The 22409-nt window shown below is 31.8% G+C and overlaps 1 long non-coding RNA gene across 1 annotated transcript; it reads left to right on the forward strand.

Moving 5' to 3' along the window:
* The first annotated feature begins 110 nt into the window (after positions 1 to 110).
* Positions 111 to 19985, forward strand: LOC121120943 (uncharacterized). The gene is made up of 3 exons (XR_005865276.2): positions 111 to 303; positions 19388 to 19561; positions 19637 to 19985. It is a non-coding gene; the product is annotated as an uncharacterized lncRNA (long non-coding RNA).
* The last annotated feature ends 2424 nt before the right edge of the window (positions 19986 to 22409 follow it).

A 22409-nucleotide genomic window follows, 5' to 3' on the forward strand; every position in this document is an offset into this window, starting at 1 on the left:
CCCTTAACAATGAGTAAGGGTTATAATTTTGGTAAGAAAAGAAAAGTGTGCGAGGAGAAGAGAAGAAATACTTATGGCATCATTGATTAAATAATTTACATCTTCTTCTATCAATCAAGAACGTTATCATTCCCGCCTTTTTTATTCAATATTAATATTATATTAGATGCTGATAGTCGATAGTCGACAGCAGTACCAAAGCTCTCAAAGCCAGTATCACCAAGGCCTGGGCCTAGATGGACCCCACCTACATCAAGAACACCTGCTCCTTCTTCCGTCCCCGTGTTGTGGCTGTTATGGAAGGTAAAGGCCAAATTGTTACAAAACATATTATAGATTATAACCAAGCTTAGTTTTTTTATTAAAAACATTTCTCTGTATCTCTACTTTTAGTCCTTGTAGATCTTAATGAAGTTGGAAGTTAGAAATCAGTCAGGACTTTCCAGACACCCGGTATATAGTCCTGCGGATGTAACTTTATAGTGTTGCATATTCTCCGCTTCTAGGCTCCAGAGCCTTCTTGCAGTCATTTATTGCTACCAAATTGATTTATGTGTGGCTCACTTGCAAATAAATTGATTTTCTAAACTTTATCTTCTTATATGTATGAAAAACTAATTATATATTAATTTAAATTTGCTTGGTCAAATTAAATCGACATAGATTTTTGTATTTGAAATGAAGGAATTAAGATATGTTTAATATGTATTTGAATTACTGAACTAAAATTTCTTGGAAGTGTCGAAACCAATTATTTGGTGTTATTCCTCATGATATTTATTAGCTTGGTAAATGCCGGATGTTTTACAGTTTGAAAAGCCAGTTCAATTTATTGACTTATTGAAACCACATCCATTTTTTAGATAACCAAGAACAGGTTTTAAGGTATGACGAGGGATATTTAGAATTCTATGCTCTGGTCTACATCCATAGCACTTTCTTCTTGACAAGATGTTAAGACAGAATTATCGCTCTTGTCCAAGATAGATCGATAGGTATTAGATTGGCTGAAGATATCCATTATTAAGTCGTATTGTCTTTGCCTGAGTATTTTAAGATTTTACCTTTCTTAATTGTATTATTTTCAGGAAGATTTAAGAACTCTACCATAATTTTTGTATGCTGCATTTTCAAGTGACCGACAAGGTTTTCTCTAGAACTTGTATTAGTCTATTTTTTTCTCGGCTTGCACAGAATACAAGTATACCATAAATTGGAATAGCCCCCTTCTTATTTGATCCTTTTGCCAGAGCAAATACATTCTAAGTAGTTTTTAAGGTATGGCCAGGGATCTTTAGAATTCTATTCCCTGGTCTACATCTATAGCACTTTCTTCTTGACAGGATGTTAATACAGAATTATCGCTCTCGTCCAAGATAGATCGATAGGTATTAGGTTGACTGAAGATATCCATTATTAAGTCGTATTGCTCAGAAATTTAGTTATTAAAGAAGGTTTTTTTTTGGTTAACCCAGCTAATTTTATTATCATTTGGCTCCTAGTGGTATAACAGAGAAGAGCGAAACTAAATTAAGAGAGGAGCAAGTGGAGATATGATCCTAGGAAACGCTGAAATTCAAAAGTACTAGTACTCTGAACTGGTGGGTAGGGCCTACTTAAAGCAGTTGATTAATCAACTTTTTCATGGATTCCATTCAGCGTTGTAAATACGCTCAAGTATGGATTCAACCAAGGGCCCAAGCTGCAGAGGGTGTGCAAATTTTAATTAATTTATAAAACTAACGGGAGTACCCAGTATTGCTTAGAATTATTTGTTCAATTATAACTCAAAGTTTTTCAACGCCTTAGTCACCTAATGGGCATTATTCATTGTATATTTAACTTGGAAATTTTCACTTTTTGTATATTTATTAATAATCATGCCCAATTTAAGAATGCATTTAAAAATTATAATTATTTAACAATGTACCTCTTTTTAAACAATATACCCAACAAATAACTAATCCTGATAAAAACATAATTCTTACAAATCCAGTACAAAAAATTCAGAATCTCGGTTGGATAGTGTATTGTGTCATTTGTATCCATTAGCTCGTCAGCTGATGGATACAAGTTTCAAGGATATTTTACGCATAAATAACGGGGAAAATATCTTTTTTTGAAGCTCTAAATAAGGAGTTATATCGCCGGACATTACTACATAATTAGCTTTTGCTCTAAATCTTTAAGATGGATTTATTTGTAACATTTTTGCTTTTAACTAGAAAATTTAATATTTGAAACTTTTTTCAAAAAATTTAATATTAGAAATATAATTTAATTCTTTTTATTCAATCTGTTTATGCGAAATACATAAATTTTAATCCGACATTACAACTTTCAATCTTATCTACTGCGGAATATGAAAGTACTTTCTCTTAATTTTTAGCCTCTCTTTTTTTCAATAATTATCATTTATTGGTCGGAGATATCAGGAAACTACTCAAATACATGTATAGTGTATACTATTGATATGCAATTATTATTTTCATACTAAGAAATGGAGTTATTAGCACCCCCTTCCACCCCAAAGTATTGTATTCATGTCTCTAGCAATAAATAATAATAATAAAAACAGAACCCATAAAGTTGGTTCATAACTTCTGGATTATAGTAGGGATTTGCAATGGATTTATTTAAGGATCAGCAAGATATTCATAGTACTTGACATTTTTTTATGAATTAAAATTAATTTTTCGGTTATATTAAATACTAGCAGGTGTAGCTGCTGGCATTGCCCGGAGTTATCAGGCATCGACGAACATACCCATATTACTTCAATAATATTGAAGTTAATTTTAAATGTGTTATAAAGTACTTCCTTTTATTTCTTTTTTAATATGAGTTAAATTAAACGCCTGCGAGATTTAATTCATTTTATACAGTGCTCCCTCTACATTGTATTCCTTTTTTCCCGCTCTATAATTTGTTGGTATATGAATCAGGGAGAACTTTATACCGTGCACCATGTGACTTCTTTTCATACATAAATTATTTTTTACTCTGTATATACCATATAGCTCTTAAGTTGAATCAATATGATTTTTTAAAGAATTTTTACTACAAATAGTAAATTTTCTTGAAAATAACTCAATTTAGTCAAATTGTATCAATTCACGGAATACTCAAATTGTATATCACGGGCACATAATAAAATACCCTAATTTTTTATTTCCGGTGCTTGCCAATGTTGCCTTAAACCATTTCGCATTTGTACATTTTCCCCTGAAGTCATTTTTTCCCAAGGAAATTTTGCCTTAATATATAGATAAATGAAGTTGATATGTCGTAATTGTTTTTTTTTGGTTGAAATTGATGTTCCCTTTGATTTTATTAAATCAAAATATGTAAGATTTATTACTATAAAATGCATTAAATGTTTGTTTTCTGTTGGAATAATGATGGAATCAAGTTTTCACCTCATATTATGTTTTTTCGTCAACCCATAAGTATTTTCTGTTATGTCTCATGATAATTACTAACGGAGAAGTTATAAGCAATTAATCTATTCAAATCGTTGCCGAGTTTATTTATTTTTGTTCTTTTTGTATTTTACCAATTTTGTCTCTGGTTCAAATTAATTGATTATGAGATTTTGTGGGGTGTATGTATTAAAACTTTGAGGGAGGATTACATCATTTTTCCTTCAAGAAACAACTATTTAATGCGTTTGACAGTAATACACAGGACATATTTTGATTAAAAAAATCTAAGGGAACATCAATTTTAACTAAAAAATAACAAAAACTACGTATATTAATGCAAAATAACCTTGAGGCATAATTTCCTAAGGCGAAAATTTCCTGACTTAAATTAGTTTTAAGTAAAATTATCTAGCGCCATTATTTCCATATTTAGATACAAATTTTATTTACCATTATGAAAATACTAAGATATTTTTCACTAATTATCCTACTTTTCTCATCTCTATTTAATAAAAAAAATTAATTGTACAAATTAAGACAAGGCATAGTTATTTTCATATTACTTTGATTATATTCGTATCTTATTTATTATCATTGACATCGATTAGTGTTCATTCATAAAGCCAGTTGATGGAGTTTTATCAAAAAATGAGGATTTTTGAATCTTTTTTGTACTTGAGTACAACTATATTTTAACTTATTATTTTATAAAAAACATTAATTTTAATTTTTTTGGCATATTAAAAATAAACTTTGCAATATCACAGTAAAATCCTTATGCAACGGCGTTCTGTTCTTCTAAATTGTTCCGTTGAAGTAATATAATTTATTTCCTCTTAATTTGAGCTGGTGTAAATATATGAAATATCCTTCAGCTAAAAGCTCAATTTAGACATGAAAGAAAAAAAACAATTACTTTGTCTATTAGACTAACTATATGAGTACACTCACTCAAACAAAAAATGTTGGGATGTCTCCAGTGATTGTTTACGAAAGAAGCATGTTCTCTCTTCCGAAATTCTACCATATAAACTACCTAGGGATAGTAAGTTGTACATTCTGTACCTTAAACAAAATAATACAAATAGTCATTTTATTATTAAGCCCTCTGACTATATCCTCTACTGAGGCTTTAAAGCCAACCCTACCTGATCCCAAATTGATTTCTTTTTGATTTACCCACTGAAAGCATTCTCAGCCTATTGTTTCCTATCATTTTCATATCATTAAAAAACTATCCCTAGGCCAATTTTCTTCTCTTCAAGACAACTTTCTTTAAAATCATTTCTCTTTCCAAAATCTTACTTACCACTGACTTATTTTTTTTATTAAAAAAACTCTCCCACGAGCAATATTGTTCTTTTGATTTAAGTTTTTTTTATTGCCACATCTTTATTCAACATATTAAATAGTATCTACAAATATATAGTTATAATTTGGTCCATCAAATTAATATTTACTCTTACAAGGTAACAAAAACATAAATTTGATTTACCACTTTTATTCTGTCTATTAAGTTCAAATTATGCTTTTTGGTGGATATTAATTATCCCTTTTCGAAGAGCATTTTCCAAATAAGGGGTATCTCTTTCGTATGTACTTAATTTGTTCAATACAATTCATAACTTTTCTTTGTTCGCTATTCTTTGAAGATCTGTATCTTCATTTATAAGTTTTTGTATGTATTGCTTTTTCGATTTTGATTACCTTTTCGACAAATTTTTCAAGATATTTTTTGTAAATAATTGAGGTTCGAGGACATTAACAGCATTTCTTATTTTAATCTTAAATTATTTTTCATTCTTTGTTCTAGTCAGTGTTACTTCGTCAGCTATTTTCAGTTTCGTCTCGTCTTGTCTTTGTCATCATTTCGTCAATTTTTGTCTTTGTCAGAGTTTCGTCTTCGTCATAATATTGTCTTCATCAGACATCGTCATTGTTTCGTCATACTTAACTTTTATTTCGTCTTCGTCAGAGTTTCGTCTTCATCAAAATTCATCCTCGTCAGAATTTCGTCTTCATCAGAGTTTTGCCTTGTCTTCGTCATGATTTTTGTCAGATTTTCGCCTTCGTCAGAACTTCGTCTTGGTCAGTTTCTTCAGCGTTGGAAACAATCTTCCTAATATTTATATTTTCTTAGTAATTAATAATGCTTGAAAAATAGGGTTTAAATGTACAAAAAATATGTCAGTATGGCGCTGAGTAGGTTTATGACTCACCGCCAAATCATTGTAATTGGCAAAGGAACCCCTTATTAGAGACTCTATTTACTTTTTCTGCCCACAGGTTCTGCAATATACCCGCAGGGCATGTAGTGGGCTCAAAAACCCAACGCCAATTTATTGTTTCTTTATATAACCTCTAGACTATAACTAAATTTTTTATATATATGATCCATTTGACTTCCTACTGGGTTTGCAAAGCGGCCAGAATCCAGAATGGGGGGGGGGGGGTTTGGGCTTAAAAACGTTTAAGAGCCATAACTATAAATTGCAAAATAGCATTTATTGAAGTTAAAAAGTAAAATTTTCGAAATCTGTTAAATTTTAGTCCCTTGTGGATCATTCATGAATCTGTGAGAAAAAATATTGAATTTTTTATTGATATTATCATTCTTTGGTGCCAGTCTTCCTTTTTCTTTGTATTCGTAACTAGGCGAATATTAGGTATTTAATTAATTGAAGGCCAGATCTTTTGTAATAGTGTTATTATGGTCACAAATTTTTTTATTCTACTCACAAGATTATATTTGGGCAATAGGTCTGTAATCCTCATCATATATCTTTTATTTAAATAATTAGGCACTAAATACCTCTTCAACATTTTTCTTTTTTTGGAAAGGGGGAGGGGGGTAATCTGAGGAAAAAGTCAGGAAAATAACAATAATGAATTAGAATGAAATTTTTATATACGTATTTTTTTTCTTCAAATTAGACACCTTATGTATTTGAACTTGAAGATGTAGAGCTAGGAAAGTCAAATAATTTCTATATAATGGTTTTGGATAAACTGCATATGAATTCATAGTTAGCACATGAAAAAAGGAAATGAATATTTCTCCCAAAAATTTTCTAATCACTGGCGCTAATCTTTAATTATCTGTACGTCTTTTTGTAAAATCATTATGTCTTAAAATTCTCAATTTTGAATAATTAATAAATTATAGAACACAAACGATGTTTAATATGAACAGAATATCAATAAATAGTAACCATCAAGTTTATTAAAGAAGCTCAATAAGGGGCAGCCACGGGGTAACTTTTCTGATCTAACATGTACTTAAAGCATGCTCATAACCATTCACCCTTTTTCCGTTCAGTCATTCATTTTTTAAAAACTCTCCGTTCGCCGTTTATTTGTTCTTTTTTCCGTTCATTTTTCTGTTCAATCGTTCATTTTTGAATTTTTATTTATTCATATAATATTTATCCAGTATAAAAAATCCCACCTAAAAAAATACTTATTAATATATGAAGCCCTTTTTGTTTCGTAATACATAAAAAATGAGCCTCAGGGGCGTAGCTTACTAAAAGCAAAACAGGCAATCCCTGGCGTTCTAAAATGATACTCTCAATTTTTATGAAATGGTGTTCAATTTCCTTTTTTTTTTTAAATTGTTTTTTTTTAATACCCTCCAAATAGAGGCAGTAATTTTATTCAAGGCAGCCTCCAATTTATTTTTAACAGACCCCCTCCTTAAAAAAGTAGCTAAACCGACATATTTTTTCTGAGTTACCTTATTTACTGGAAAGGTTTACCCGTCGCATTAACAATATAGGCAAATGCTAAGTGTGACGTACATTCGGGGGTGCCATAATAGTTGCAAAGAGAAAAAAAAGGCGACCCCTAACCTAACTCGACTTTCGGGTCGGCCACAATTTTTCTAACATTATGGTTGGGCCAAGTTGCACCCATAAAACTAGGGACTGGTCGGTCTTTAATTGTCAGGCCCAGACATATTTCATTTTATTATTTTCTGGTTGAATTCTTTTGGAGAGGCCTCTGATTGGTTTTGAATTGCTTTGCTGATTTTTCAAAAGTTTGACATTCCTCCTTTGGGGTCATCTCTGATAGGCCCACAGTGGTCTTACTTTGTCTATAGTGTTAATCTCTTCAGACAGGTGGGTTCTGTTTTATTATTTATTGTTAGAGACATTAATGCAGGCCTTTTGGGTGGAGGGGGTGGGGGGTTCTTGCCGTGTGAGAGAATAAAACTAGTCCTGAATCACTTGTCTATATTTTCGGCTACAAACCAACCTGAATGCATTGCTCCGACCAGTTAATAAGTGTATACTGCATATCAACAGTATAAACCACACATATATTCGTGCAGTTGTAATATTTTTATTTCGTAACAATTGTCTACAGTTTTCTTTTTGTACATAGTTCAATTTTATATTTTGCATTGGCTATGGATGTTACATTTTTTGATTATTTGTTGTAATATTAATATTTTCTCAGAATACAATAAATGTCTAGGACAATGAATGTATTCCGCTTTGTGTAGCAGTTTAATATTGAATAAACATGTTATTGGCTAATATTTTGTATAAGGCACAAAAATAGGTTCGGATTGGCCCTGTTTGATTGCATGTTTGATCACAATACAATATACAATATATATGAAATTTAATTAGAAGAAGCAAGAGTAGGGAGAACCGTCAAACGACATCCATTCGCCTTTTTTTGATTTGTCAACTGGCTTTGTCTGAGGCCCACAAATGAGTAACTAAATATAACCAAGTCGAAGATAAAGCTATAAAATTTACTAAAATTATGTACTCAAAGACTCGTTCATGAAAAGGCCCATTCATCAAGCTGTGTATCCTACCGGGCCTTAAAAAAATGTCTCTCTTTAAGTTCATAATAAGTAAATAATTATTGGTAAACAACTTCCAAAATATATGGTGTTTTGATTGCAAAGTGTTTTAGAACTTCAGTAAATTATTAACATTCAATTTGAGTTCACGATTAAAATCTATATCTAAGTGTAAATTATATATGTTATCTTCCCCAAAAATTGAGCAAATAAATCAAGTATGTTACAAAATCCCGATTTACTGAGAGAAAAAAACTTGCAGGAGGAATGCACGGAAGTATAGAAGTGTTTGGGGATCTCCATAGAAATGCTGACTTTTCATTAATTAAATGAGGTAAATCAAATTCATGGCAATTATATTTAATGTAGATAAATTATTAATAGTTGACCCAGTCTAATTTTTTTCCAATCCATTGCTTTGTTTCATTGCATTATTTGATGGAAAACAAGTCATTTCAAAATAGCCTTCAAAATGACACATAAAGTGTAATGGATCAAATAAAAACTCTAATGGATTAAAAATCGTTTATTTATCTAGTAATTTGTGAAGTTTTTATCTATTTTGTCAATGAGACGTAGATCAATTTTAACTCGGCAGTAGACCTTAATTCTTTATTACTGCACAATATGAAAGTACTTTTCTCTTAATTTTTAAGCTCACTTTTTTCCCCATAAATTTTCATTTATACTCTGGAGAGTGTGGTATATTCATATAATCGACTCGATGAGTACTTTTCATATTGCAGAGTAATAAAGATTGAAGTTTCTAATGTTGCGTTAAAATCTATGTGCTTAACATGAACAGATTTAATAAAAACTTTACAAGATAAATAAATGCATTAAGGTCCATTATATCTTTTATTTGATCAATTACACCTTATCCGTGATTTTGAATGCTATATTGAGATGACTTATTTTCCAGTGAATGGTGCAATTAAACAAAGCAACGGAATGAAAAAAAAAAATAGACTAAATGAACATATTTTAGCCTCCATCAAAGATAATAATTATAATTATACTCATTATCAAGAACAAACGATGTATTAATCTTCGGAAAAAATAGTCAAAAAGCTACCTCTTATGGACGATAAAAAAATGAAAGCCATTCATATTTCGTTAGTCGTTCACTTTTTCCCCTTCGTCGTTCATTCGTTCAAAAAAAAATGAAAGGAAAGAGTGAACGCCGTTTGTGTTTCCGTTCAATATCTAAGCCTGACTTAAAGTATAAGGAAAAGTTGAACTAATTCAATAAATTTAAAAATTATTGGATTCAGTTCTAATTACATTCCAACATACTTTACTGAATAATAAACGTTAATTCATTTATTAGATACCCCCCAAAATTGAGATTGGTCAAAAAATTATTTAAATTAGTGATGAGCCACGAGAAAAACTCATAAATTGCTACTCGAGTTTTATGAAATATATAAAAAACGATACAAAAAACTCGTTTTGTAGGTATAAAAAGCCGATTGAAGTTTTGAAAGTCTAACCTTTTTTGAAAATGAGGCACAAAATCCATGACTTAATCCAAGCTTACCCATTCCTAGTTGTTGATACTGAATTTAGTAAAATAAATATTTGTTATATATAAGTAATAGGCATATATTTAAAGAAATTCTTGTACGTCAGTGTACGGTAATATGCTACATTTTAAATCATTTATATTCGATGTCTAATAACAAATGAAGGGACAAAAATAAGAAAATGTGTTTAATAAATAATTTTATTTCAAGTAACAAATCATAAATATCTAAAAAAATGAAAAAAACCGCAAAACTTAAAATATTCTAATAATTCTATATATTTCCAAAATGCTATTTTATTCATATAACCAAAATATAAACAAGGTAAGGAAATATAAGTTATAGCATTATTTAGTATATTTAAAATCTAAATTTAAATCCTGTTAAATTGAAGAAAATCACTCCTCTCAAGTGTCACACTAGCCCTGTTCCTCCTCCGACTTGATATATCTCCTGTACGACTGAATACTCTTTCAGCAAATGCCGGAGAAGCAGGAATTGAAAGGAGATCAAGAGCCACTTTCTTAAGAGATGTAAACCCTCACAGCTCTGTGAGACCCAAAAGCCCATGGCAGAATGAAATTCATAAGTATCGATGGTGGATAGTATTTCCTTGTACTTCAAAATTCTTGCTTTATTCCTCGACTAACCGCATTTTTTGACCTTTAATGTGGAATGACACTGGGAAATTTGAATCTGGGACATGTTTTGTTGGAACTCCGCGATATCGATTTTTTATTGAAGATTTGTTCGATTTCTTGAGTTTCAGGAGGAGAACTATTAATTATATAATTCTCAGCTTATTCTTAAGCTTTTTTATTTCATCATCATCGTGAGTAAAAAGTTTTTTTGGGTGCTACTCTAGAATCTAAGAAACAAGCAGCTGCAGAAAGTGGAGAAAAATCTATATGATCTGTATCAAATAACTTATCGAACCGTTCGCATAAGTTTGAGTATATACTGTTGCACTAACATTAGCACTAGAAACATGTTCCATAGAGAGGCTTATGAGATGGTATTTTAAATCAAATATGGCAGGATTGATGAGAGACAGAGAAAAAGTGTCACGTTGTAGTCTTTTCGTGTGCTCGGCGAATGGGAAGAGTAATTCTCTCAGGTTTGTAACTTTTACCCTATCACTGGGTAAGAAACAGTCCCAGTTCATTGAGTGTGCTACTCCAATAAGATCCTCCTTCACCTGGAGTAGGCGAGACAACATATTATATGTACTTGACCATCTGGTCAGGCAGTCCTTTATTAGAGCAAGACCAAATTCAGTTATCAACTTCTCCGTTGCCACTGAAGACTTCATAAGTTTCCCTAGGAACTGACGAATTTTGTATAGCAAAACTTGCACACCTATCAACAAACATATTTATAAATACATCAGAAAAATCAATTTTATAACTTTATAAATTCTATATTACAACAAGATATCGGAGATGTTTGCATGATCTTAAAAGACGACAAGGAAAACATAATATGGAACATAATTTAAAAATTAATGAATAAAGTTAAATAATTTTTAATTAATAGAAATAGAAGAAACATATTAGTATTTTAAAGTTAATTGACGTCATGCATACTTCTATTATTTTAGAGTGATATGTTAAAAGCAATGGAAGTATAACCTACAATTCACGGACATTCGTCTCTAATAAATTACCCGAATCAGATTCATCATCCATGTCTGTGCTTGATTCTTCTTCCGAAGTTTCATCTTCCGCTGCAACCATGTTGCTGCCGTTTTCGGTTATGACAATCAGTATTTTTTCACGTGAATATCTTACTCCTTTATGCATATTGCCATTACGTTAGCAATTGGCGCTCCAGTGTGTGGGTGCCATAGCTGTTTTAAATTCAGTAAAGCATGCTCCGCTTTTTTATCAGTAGGGTGAAAGTAACACTCACTTATTGCTAGGAAGGAGGCTGTTAATACATTTTTAGACCATATATTCATTCCTATACTTACTTTTTTGGTTTCAGCAACTCTCTCCTTCAATTTAATTTTTTGGGGTTGAAAGAGTTTGTCTATCAAACTTGATACTTTGTTCTTTTTAGGGATAACAAATCTTTTGTCAAGCCTTTGAATCATTTCAATAAAACCTTATTCTTCAACAACTCGAGGAGGAAGAGCTGTTTTGCACTTACAAAAATAAATATAAATAAAAAGCCCGTTTAAAAAAAAATAATGATGCTAACAAAAAAATATGTTTACCATCTCTTTATTTTGTTTAAATAAGTGGAAATGTATATTTCATTCTATTATTAATATGGGTTCAGTATGGTCTGTGCATTCTATCCAAGTATTGAAAATAATTAATTCAAATGAAATTATATAGTAATTCTGCGAAACGAAACACAAGCTAAAAAATGTAATTTTATTGGGGGGAGGGCGGGAATTAAGTAAATAAATTTTGATCATTGAGTCAGTTTGTTGTTAAAAAGTTTTTTAACTATCAATGTACTTTAAATGTCTAAATTTTACAGGTGGTAAATAATTCCAAATTTGTGAAATTAAGTCAAATAAATGAAAATTACTCAAAGACAAGTAAATATATTTATAATATGTAAAATATCATTCAATGAATAATTGACAACGTCATTAAGTATCTGGGCCGTGCCTGTTTTATAAAGTTAAACTCCGTTTATCTTTGAACATGTTATAAATTACTCTAAAAGTTTAAACAAAATGTTAAAAAAGAAAAAAGCTCGTAGAATATATTTAGCTAGTTTTCATTCGAACAAACCACTACATCTTTAGCAAAGCGCTTTCTTCATTAAAGGCTTAAGATTTCAAATTCATTACTTAAGACTCTGAGGCTTGAGAACCTAATTTCGTGACTTTCAAAAATCCTTAAATTTACATTTACCTCCATACGTATTTGTTGATGAACAAAGACATAAAAAGTCTGATAGGTTACGTTATTAGGAAATTTAAGAACTCTATATAATGATAGGTCTTATTATATATAATAAAATATGAAGTTATCCATCTAACCTTGTGCTTTCCTCTGAGGTGGCGTTTGAGGTTAGTAGTGTATTTTCCAGTTATTTCGAACTATAATTCGTAGTTATGAGTCTTTGCAATTTATAGTTATGGCTCTTAAACGTTTTTAACCCTGAGCCCCACAATTCTGGATGCTGACCGCCTTTGCAACCCCAGTAGGAAGTCAAATGGACCATATTTATATAAAAATTAGTTATAGTCTAGTGGTCATATAAAAAAAAACAATAAAGTGGCTTTGGGTTGTGAGCCCACTTCATAACCTGCTGGTATATTCCAGAACCCATGGACATAAAAAGTAAATTGAGTCTCGAATAAAAGGTGGTGCCTTTGCCAATTACAATGATTTGGAAGTGGGTTATTAACCTACTCCAGGCAATACTGACATATTGTACAACTTGTGTGCTGATGAAACACTTGCATACACATTACACACACAAACACTTAATTTTTAATTAAATTGGATAACATTTAAGAAAAGTTTTGTGTTATGAGACCATTGAGCAGGTTGCACACGAATTATCAGCATCAGTAATAGCATTGATATTTTTTGTCTTTGTGATCTTAAGTCATTAGGGTTTGTCAGAGTTTCGTCAGTGTTATAATATTATCTTTGTCAGACATCGACATTGTTTCGTCGTAGTTATCTTTTATTTGGTCTTCGTCTCATCTTCGTCTTTGTCTAATCTTCCTCATGATTTTTCTCAGATTTTCGTCTTTGTCTCGTCTTCGTCATGAAAAAAAAAAAAAAGCTTCGTTGACGAAATGATTTCGTCTCGTCAGGCTTGACGAAGTTAACACTGGTTCTAGTAAACTCTCTTGACATTTTTTATTTTTCCGTTACACTGTTTCAGTTTTATTGTCTTTGGCAAAATAATTCTCTCATCCATTTACGCTAAATTGTGTGGGGTTTTTGTTGTAAATTCGGGTCTAAATGGTATATGTTGTCAAAAGTCAATTACTTCGGATGTATCGATTCTAAATCCATCTCTTGGTATATAAAATATGTTAATCGGGTGCATTTCGCTTCTTTTGACTCTTTCACCATTGTTTTCTCAAACGACCGACGTAGGGGTTAAACCATCTCCAGTGTGTGCTGGTGTTCTTCTTTTTGAATGTTTTGCCATCATCTCTACTGTTTTCATGTTTTTGCTCCTCGTTCCCTTTCCCTATCCTCCCGTCAATACCTTCGAATACTTATTGATGATGACTACAGATTTTGAGCAAATTTTCTGGCCTTCTCCCCCGATATCTTCAACCCTGGAATTCCTTAGAAGTTGTTCAAAGGTTTCGGTATTATCTTCTATTTCTTCAATTCTTCTTCTCACTCTTGACGTCTCTGGAGGTGACATCCCTAGCCTTTTTCTACTGCCAGGATCGCTGGTTCCTACATTATTTCTTATAAGAAAAAGAGTAATGTCTTTGTTGCCTTTTTCGTCTATTTCTTTTCCAGTGCTCCGAATTCTGAGGATCATTTTTGGGTTTTTGTTCCATCTGGGAGAAGAAATTTAATTCAATAAGTATCTCTCTCTCCTTTGGTTCAAGTCTTTTTTATTTTTTAAAGCCATTTAATAGAGTTTAATCAATATTTAATAGAAAATTTGTTTCTTTTATTTAATAAAACTATCAATTATGAGCCGCAAGATGGCTTCTTCTTGATGCAATTTATGACATTTGTGAAAACGTCATAAATTGGGATGATTAACTCGTTAATTCTGTTTCTCTTTTTCAACTCTTCTCTTCCTCTGGCCGTATCTCATGTCCTACTATTTGTTAATAGTTGACATTTAGATCAATATATTCCCCAACTTGTCCCCTCTATATATAGAGGAGGTGCAAACACAGCACAGAAAATGATTTTTTTTTCCAAAATTTCTCATCAACCAGTTATCAGATTTAAAAAATGGAACCAGATTCTGAAACCTTGATGGATTTTATTTATTTTATTCTATAAAAACACCTCCAACCTCAATTGCAGTCTCTATACGACCCCAAAAGTGCGAGCAGGCCTTAATTTTTATCCAAACATTGTGTAATATCATATTTTGAATGAAGTCATTTATCAAATACCTGGTAGTAGTACAAAAATAAATGATACATTTATTTGATCACCTAATACATGGTGGTCCATTGTAATCTGAACACTTACTAATTCAATAATTAATGAAGTTTGAGAGATTGAAATTTATTCATATTTGGTAATATTAAAGTATAAACAATTAGTTAGAAAACAAAACAAACCTGAACTCTCGCTTATTTACAAGTCGAGAAAGTGACAATTAAACGTGATCAACGAATTTCCATTTCCATTTTGGGTTCTTTATGACCACCTTCTATGCAGTCAGGTAGTCCAAAAAGTTGGAAAGCAAGAGGGCTCTCTTAAAAAGGCCAACCCGGACCCAGAGGAGTGACAGAAAACAGCCCAGACCAATCAACTCAAGTCCATGTGGGCGAAGGCTCTAAAAAAACCTACATTGCACAATTAGTAATAATCAAGGTTGTTCCCAGTTCAGGTTCAACGGTTTTATTGGTCTCAGGCTCGGTTTTTCATTTCAACGGTTTTGGCCTCGATCTCAATTTTTATATACAGGCTCAGTTTCGTAACAGGCCCTTAAAACTAGTTATCATATAACTTATTATATCGTTTATTTTAAAATAATATATTATGAAATTAGAATGATCAAGCTTGAGCCCGGTTCAGGATCAGTGGTTCTATCGGTCTCTGTTCTTTCATTTCAACGGCTCGGTTCTTTTTTATAGTGGCTCAGTTATGTAACAATCACTTAAAACATAGGGCTTCACTAGAAAATTCGGGCATAGGAAATTATATTAGATACAAATAGGGTTGCAGCCACCTTATACGCTGAGTGCGTTTGTCCTAAGATCCAGCAGGAATCCCAAAAACTAAGATTGCGCAGGAGAATGGTTTTCAAATTGGGAGCCATGAGGGGAGGCTAGGGAGGGGGAAGGAAGATGGAGAATTGTGTATTTATTTCAGTCTACACATACATAGTACACATGTTTCGTATAAAGGGGGCCGCAGCAAAAAAATGTATTAGTGTAGGGGCATTAGCATGATAAAGTTTGGGAAAACATGGTGGCTTAAGAAATATTATAATTATTAGGAACACAACAAGCTTTGTATGAGACCTAGATCCATAATCTACACAACCCCTTCCTTCTTTTATTTACACCGTCTGGAGCCTAAAATCACTTTTCCAGATCCATAAGAAGCTCTTAGCTATTTAGAACTCAGTGCATCTGTATCCCCCGTGTGAAATATAAAAAAAAATTGGAAAACGTAGCAATTGCACAAAAAAACTTAGAAAATGGATTAATTGATATATATTATATTTTCTTTTTATAGTCTTTATATTTTTATATTTTTTCTGTATAAGCACAAGAACTGAGACCCATAAGCAATATGTTTTATTTTTATTTTTTATTAAGGTCTTATTAATTTTACAATATATAATATTAAAAAAATAAAAATAATATACATCATAATAAATTGGGAAATTACATTTAGTAAAAATATAAATAAACATTGTAGTTTAAAATTAGTTCCCAAAAACAAAGACCACTTTAGTTACACAAAAAATCTATACAATAAATAAGATTAACAAAAAATCCCAACAACAAATAAAAACACAATATAACCAAAAAAAGTCATAAATCTAAAACTAAGTATCTAGGATTTGCCTATTTTTATGTCTATTAAATATCTTGATAATGTGATTTAAAATTTTTATGTATTTAATTGAGTTCTCGGAAAATACCGAATAATATCCAGCGCTAAATCGAACGTCATTGTATCGTCCTAGGGTATTTTCAATTCAAAAGCCAAGTATCGTGACGCAGCCGCAATAAGTATGCCTCTTAACTCCCTTCCATCTGTTGGTTCCTTCAATGTCAACTTTTTTGCAATATAAGCCTTAGAGTTAAGTAAGCCAAACCCGATTGCTTTAGCCTTCTTCGAAGGAATTAACTTATTTTTGGAAGCCCAAAAGAATTATGGCCGAGATATGGTTTGGTGCGGTGTTTATATGACCTTCCAAGTTCCATTCAACAAACTTCCTCAATAACAGCAAAAAAGGACACTCAGCAAAAGCATGAATAACAGAATTAAACATCTTGCCACAGTCTTTACAATAATCGTTAAAAATTATACAGCCCGTAGCCACTTGAAATTGGGCAGTGAATTTCCTGCCATCGGCAATTCCTTTAGTCGAATTCATTATATGACTTGTCCAATCGTCCTTCAAACTAAGAATACGGAGATATTTTCCACAAACCGTGATGGCTTCAGTTGATATTTTTTAAACGAACCCATTTTCATAGGCCAAGGAGTCAGCATACAGTGTGTTGCTGCTGTCCTTTGCAAAGGAAAAAAAAAACTTCCCTTTCGAGAAAATATTATCACATTTTACATCATGAATTGAAATTACGTTATTATCCAACGCTTCCCTTTCCATGCTTATTGGATTTTCATGGTTTTTAAAGAAATATGTTGGGGTGCCGATTCCGGTTTTAGTGGCTCAAGAACCGCTAGAACCTCTACAACAATAAGGAAACAACCTTGGTAATAGAGACACTAATGAAAAATATGAGAATTGCAAATATATATAGGTAGAGTTAAGTAGTTGGTAATGCATTATATAATCGGCTATTGTTAGTGTTTTTTAAGTCCTTATTTAGAACCGAGGACTTTATTTCAGTCCATTACAATCCCACTTGTCGGTCGTTAAAAAAGGTAAAATCAATCCTTCTTGACGGCTTTAAGAGTGATTTTCCTTTTTTCGATTATTCCATTATATAATAGAATAAATTATAAAACTTATTAAAAATAATAAATATATGTTCGTATTATATAGGATTACAATGAAAAAAACAATATTTTTTTTGTAAGATATGTTCAATAATCTTAATATATATCTCATTTATCTTATTTCGGTTTATAAACCATAGACATTTTTTGGGAAAAAATCCAAGGACCGATAGTTAAGGACCGGTCCCAAGGATAGACCGTTCTAATGACTGCCGGTCTTAAGGAACAGTTCTAAGGATCGATAGGATCGGTCTTAATACAAGATCTAACCGAATAAATAAGGACCAATATAACAAATGTCGGCATAGTGTTAACTTCTCCCTCTGAAGTAAGCATTATTTCCTATCTTTGGTTTAAATTGTTTTAAAACATGAATTTAAATAACATTATAATATTTCTACTCTACTAATGCTATTTTAAACATAGAAGGTTCTCCTTTTTATAGCAGTAATTCATCCCCCAATCATACAACAGGGAGCTGATATTAACAAGGGTCTTAATTCAGTAGTATCATATGCCTCGTTCTCATATTCTCCTTGCACTCTGTTTTCATTACAAACTATTCAACTCCATCAATGGATTATCGTAGCTCCAAACTTATTATTTCTTCATAAAATATAAAAAAAAACAGATCAATTGCACACTAACAATTATTTAGTAATCCCCAAAATTTAAGAAAGGGTGTCCCGGAATCATGCTTAGATATAATTTCCCGGGAAACGAGAAGCCCTAGTTAATATAATGACAGATAACATTTAGCGAATGTAATTGACATGTAAATATGTATGCATATATATGTGTGATGGATGAATTGGCCTATTTTCACTTTTTTGTATAGGGTGCGTACACAAAAAAGTGCGAATAATGTTTATTGATATTTTCTATTAAAAGTAATTTCCCAAATTCTGATGATGCATCTTAAATAACAGGGCGTCTTCAGGCTCGGGGTTTGGATTTTATTTGAAAAAAAAAATCCATGAATTGAAATTATTTGGAAAAAAAATTGAAAAATTTAATTTTCTAAAATAAAATTTCAAATTTTATATTTTAGAAAAAAAGGCAAATAGGGAAAAAATTTAAAAAATCCACATGTATGCATAGAAAATTAAATTATATGAAAAAAAAAAAAAAAAATCTCAGAAACCCATAACTTTCTCAAAAAATTTAAAATATCAACAGCTGTTCATAAAAAAATTAATTTGCTAGAAAAAATTTTAAAATATTATATTCGAGAAATAAAATTTTTTGAAAAAAAAAATTGAAAAATAATTTATTTAAATTTCAATTTATTGATCTATACTTGCAAGGTATGAGTGAAGTTAGCATGTTGATTTTTTTTGTATCCCCCACTTCCTTGTACCCTCTTAGCAAGGTTAAAAGAAATAAAGGGTTAGACTATCATGTAATATGGCTCGTTAAATTTTTCAATGTGATGTACCGTACCGATTGTTAGGCAAGACAGGCAGATTTTGACGTCATAACAGTAAGACTCAAGGAAGGCAATATAAAGCTACTCTTGGTAACAGTCATATTCTATGACGTCACTCTTGAAAAGCGAGGTGGCAATCAAACATCAGTTGGAAAAGCGTTATGTTATAGCCTTGTATTTCACTTAATCTTGCCTCTTAGTACTTATCCCCTGGATTTTTGGTTTGTTATAAACACCAAACTGAAATCCACTTCAATAATATAAGCAATGTCATTTTAATTCAAATGTGTGTCAAAGATATACTAGGGTGGTCTGAAAAGTTTCCTGTTATATTCACGTATCCTCATTTATAGGCAATGTTTCCGTAAACAACGTAAAAGTGAGGTCCGTGGGAGCAGTGTTATGAAAATGACGTCTAAATAATTGAGAAATACGGAGGTGCCAGAATCTGTTCAACTATTCTTTTAGAGGGAGATGTTAACACAACACGACTTTTTAAACAATGAACAAAAGAGAAGAAAGAGCAGGTGCATCAGCCGTTTTTCCTTTTCTAATCTCTAAACTTAGTTTTTTTCTTTACATGCATCCTCTTTACTCATCAGTAACAAGGGAATTCAAGAATATGTGTCAAGAAATTTTTTTTCAAGTTTTCTACTCTAAAAAAAGGTCATTTGTTAAAGTTCATACTCGACCATAATTTTTAAAACTTTTTGAATAAAATGAAGACTCCTCCAACTTTGGACAGCCCTCGTAACTTAGTTGCATTCGTGTATTACAGTATATATGTTGTTCGTCAACACAAAAGCAAATTACATTTTTTTTTGTTGCAATATTCTACGACAAACAATCGTATATTACCTTCCACATATTATTTTTATTGACTATTTGGAGGGTCCATTAATTGCACTTCAAGTAGGTTAAAAATCAATAAAAGAAATAGAAAATGACAAACTTTATATACAAGAGGGCCAAACAAGTTATTCTTATTAACATATTGAAGGTGCTGCAAATTGCACTTAAAATAGCTAAAACTGATTGTCACAATAAAAGAATAAGATCCATTTAAAAAGGGCCATCATATTAGGCCCAATTTAATTTTCCTAAGTTTAATGAAAGTTTTTAACTAGAGACAAAATTGTTAGATACCTTAAGTCATCCCGCAAATTTGAATTCAATGCTTATAATTTACTCCAATATGTTTATTAAATATTGGGCTATGCATGTTCAAAACAAAAATTGAGATAGCAAAAATTTAACCATAGTAAAAGTCGTATCTTGACAATAGAAAGGAACGTAAATAATTAAAATTTGTGGGACCCCTCCATTTGGTGCCCATTTGGTCTGTTTTGACAGAAAATCTTTTTGATTTTTATTTAAATACAAATTTTGACAAATTAATTTTTTTTTAGAAGAGACAAAAAACTGATCAGAATTAAACATGGTCTTATGTATGTAAGTCATAATTCTGCACAACTTTTATGTCTAAAGTATGTATTTGTCTCCGTTTTTGAAAAAAAAAAATGCGTTTTTATCCTTGTTTTTCTGAGCGGAACGTAGTCAAACACACTTACACATAAAATATTTTAATACTATGTAAGATATATTCGTATTACAGCTTGGAGTCAACCAAGAATTCAGAACCCTGTATGGACTGAATTTATACTAATTACACCATATTTATATTAATTTATTGAATCATGTCTCTCCCAGAAAAGATGACTAATTTGACTGTTATAACAGATATTATTATTGGGAGTAAGATGACATACCCCTCCACGAATAAACGTCTGACTCTGGTATGAGCAAAGTGCATGGAGTAAAATTTAATATGAGTGATGACTCTGAAGTACATAGATTCCCATCGGGCATCTGGTGTAAGAATGAATATGTCGACTTATGAAGAAATGTTTCTTTGTATTCTTACGTACAGTTCCAATGTTGATCCTTAGAAATCGGTGAAATTCAAATTCGAATTCTTCCTTGATATTCCAAAACCACGCACTTCTCAATGCACTCCATGAGACGTTATAATAAACAAAAACAGTAATAAACAATCAGGTACTAGGCCTGAGTTCGTAGGGGAAAAAAGAACTCCTATGTCCTCCTTTTAGATGTTCTTCGGATAAATGAACAAATAAATTAGGATTTCCATGATTTTTGTTCAAGGTTGTTTTTATGTTGACGCAACACAAATTTACCCTACATTTTTCTCTACACACTCTGTAAGAGTAATACCTACCTACATAAATAAGTACGACTAATGGTGTTATCATCACCATTACCTAGGACTCTTTTGCCTTAAAACGAGTAAATATATGAATTGGGATCTATATATAATATTTTTGTGTATGTATTTTTTGTATTCCTTAGGAGTAGTGGGTGCTTGCTTTTCTCTGACAAACTATTGAAGCATCTGTTCATCGAAAGTCAAAGAGGTATCTCTGTACGCACACACATGTTCTTCTTTTTCTTTTATTATTTCTAATTTACATGAAAACACACTTAATGCACATACATATGTATTGTATAACACAGAGTCTCCCGTGCTTAGTGTCTTTTTCTCATGAGTGAATGAATCCGTCTCCATCAGCCAATTCAATGCCAACAACAACAGACCCTGAACAAGCAAACACTCCACCCCCATCGTCCTCATCCTCTCCAGGCGCTCATCCTCCATTCACATTTCCTACTCCTACGCAGCCAAGGTACCCTTTCAGAGCTTCCAGGGGAGGTAATTCTCCTTCACGTGTCTTTAGAGGGCCGAGGCTTCGACTACGCGGAGCAACTTTACCGCGAGGGGTTCGTCCAAATACTCCTCCATCTTCTGCAAGCCCTTCTTCTTCGCCATTGGATCGTGGGGATTTTAAGCGAATCTCTTTGAGGGATCTAATATAAACAATCGAGTTTTCAAGTCCAAATAGAAAGCATATTATAAGTTTTCAGTTGCGTAAAGCCTTTTCCACTTTAAGAGTGATCAATATTTGACTTGGACTTGAAAACTCGATTAAAACGTTTCTATTTATTTATACCAAATAGACGAAGCGATCGAGAAGGTTTGTCTATAAGAAAAAGCTCCATCAGTTCAGAGGACATTCCTTCAACTCCATCAACACCCGTCTCATCTCCTAAGCCTACTCCGCCTCATACTCCACCAATTCAACGGCATTCGCGCACTGAATTACAAAACCTTCCTCCCTCACATCCCTCAATTCGTCGAGAGGTCGGGGTAAGCCGCTTTTATTCTAAAAAAATGTACATATGACTAAATTATTGTTTTATGTGACTCATCAATTGAGTGACAACATCGCCAAAAAAAATATAACTATAGAAAACTAAAACGACAAGTACTACAAGTGTCAAGACAGGGGTGAGGGG

Source organism: Lepeophtheirus salmonis, chromosome 6 (assembly GCF_016086655.4).
Source record: "Lepeophtheirus salmonis chromosome 6, UVic_Lsal_1.4, whole genome shotgun sequence".
Taxonomy (NCBI): domain Eukaryota; kingdom Metazoa; phylum Arthropoda; class Copepoda; order Siphonostomatoida; family Caligidae; genus Lepeophtheirus; species Lepeophtheirus salmonis.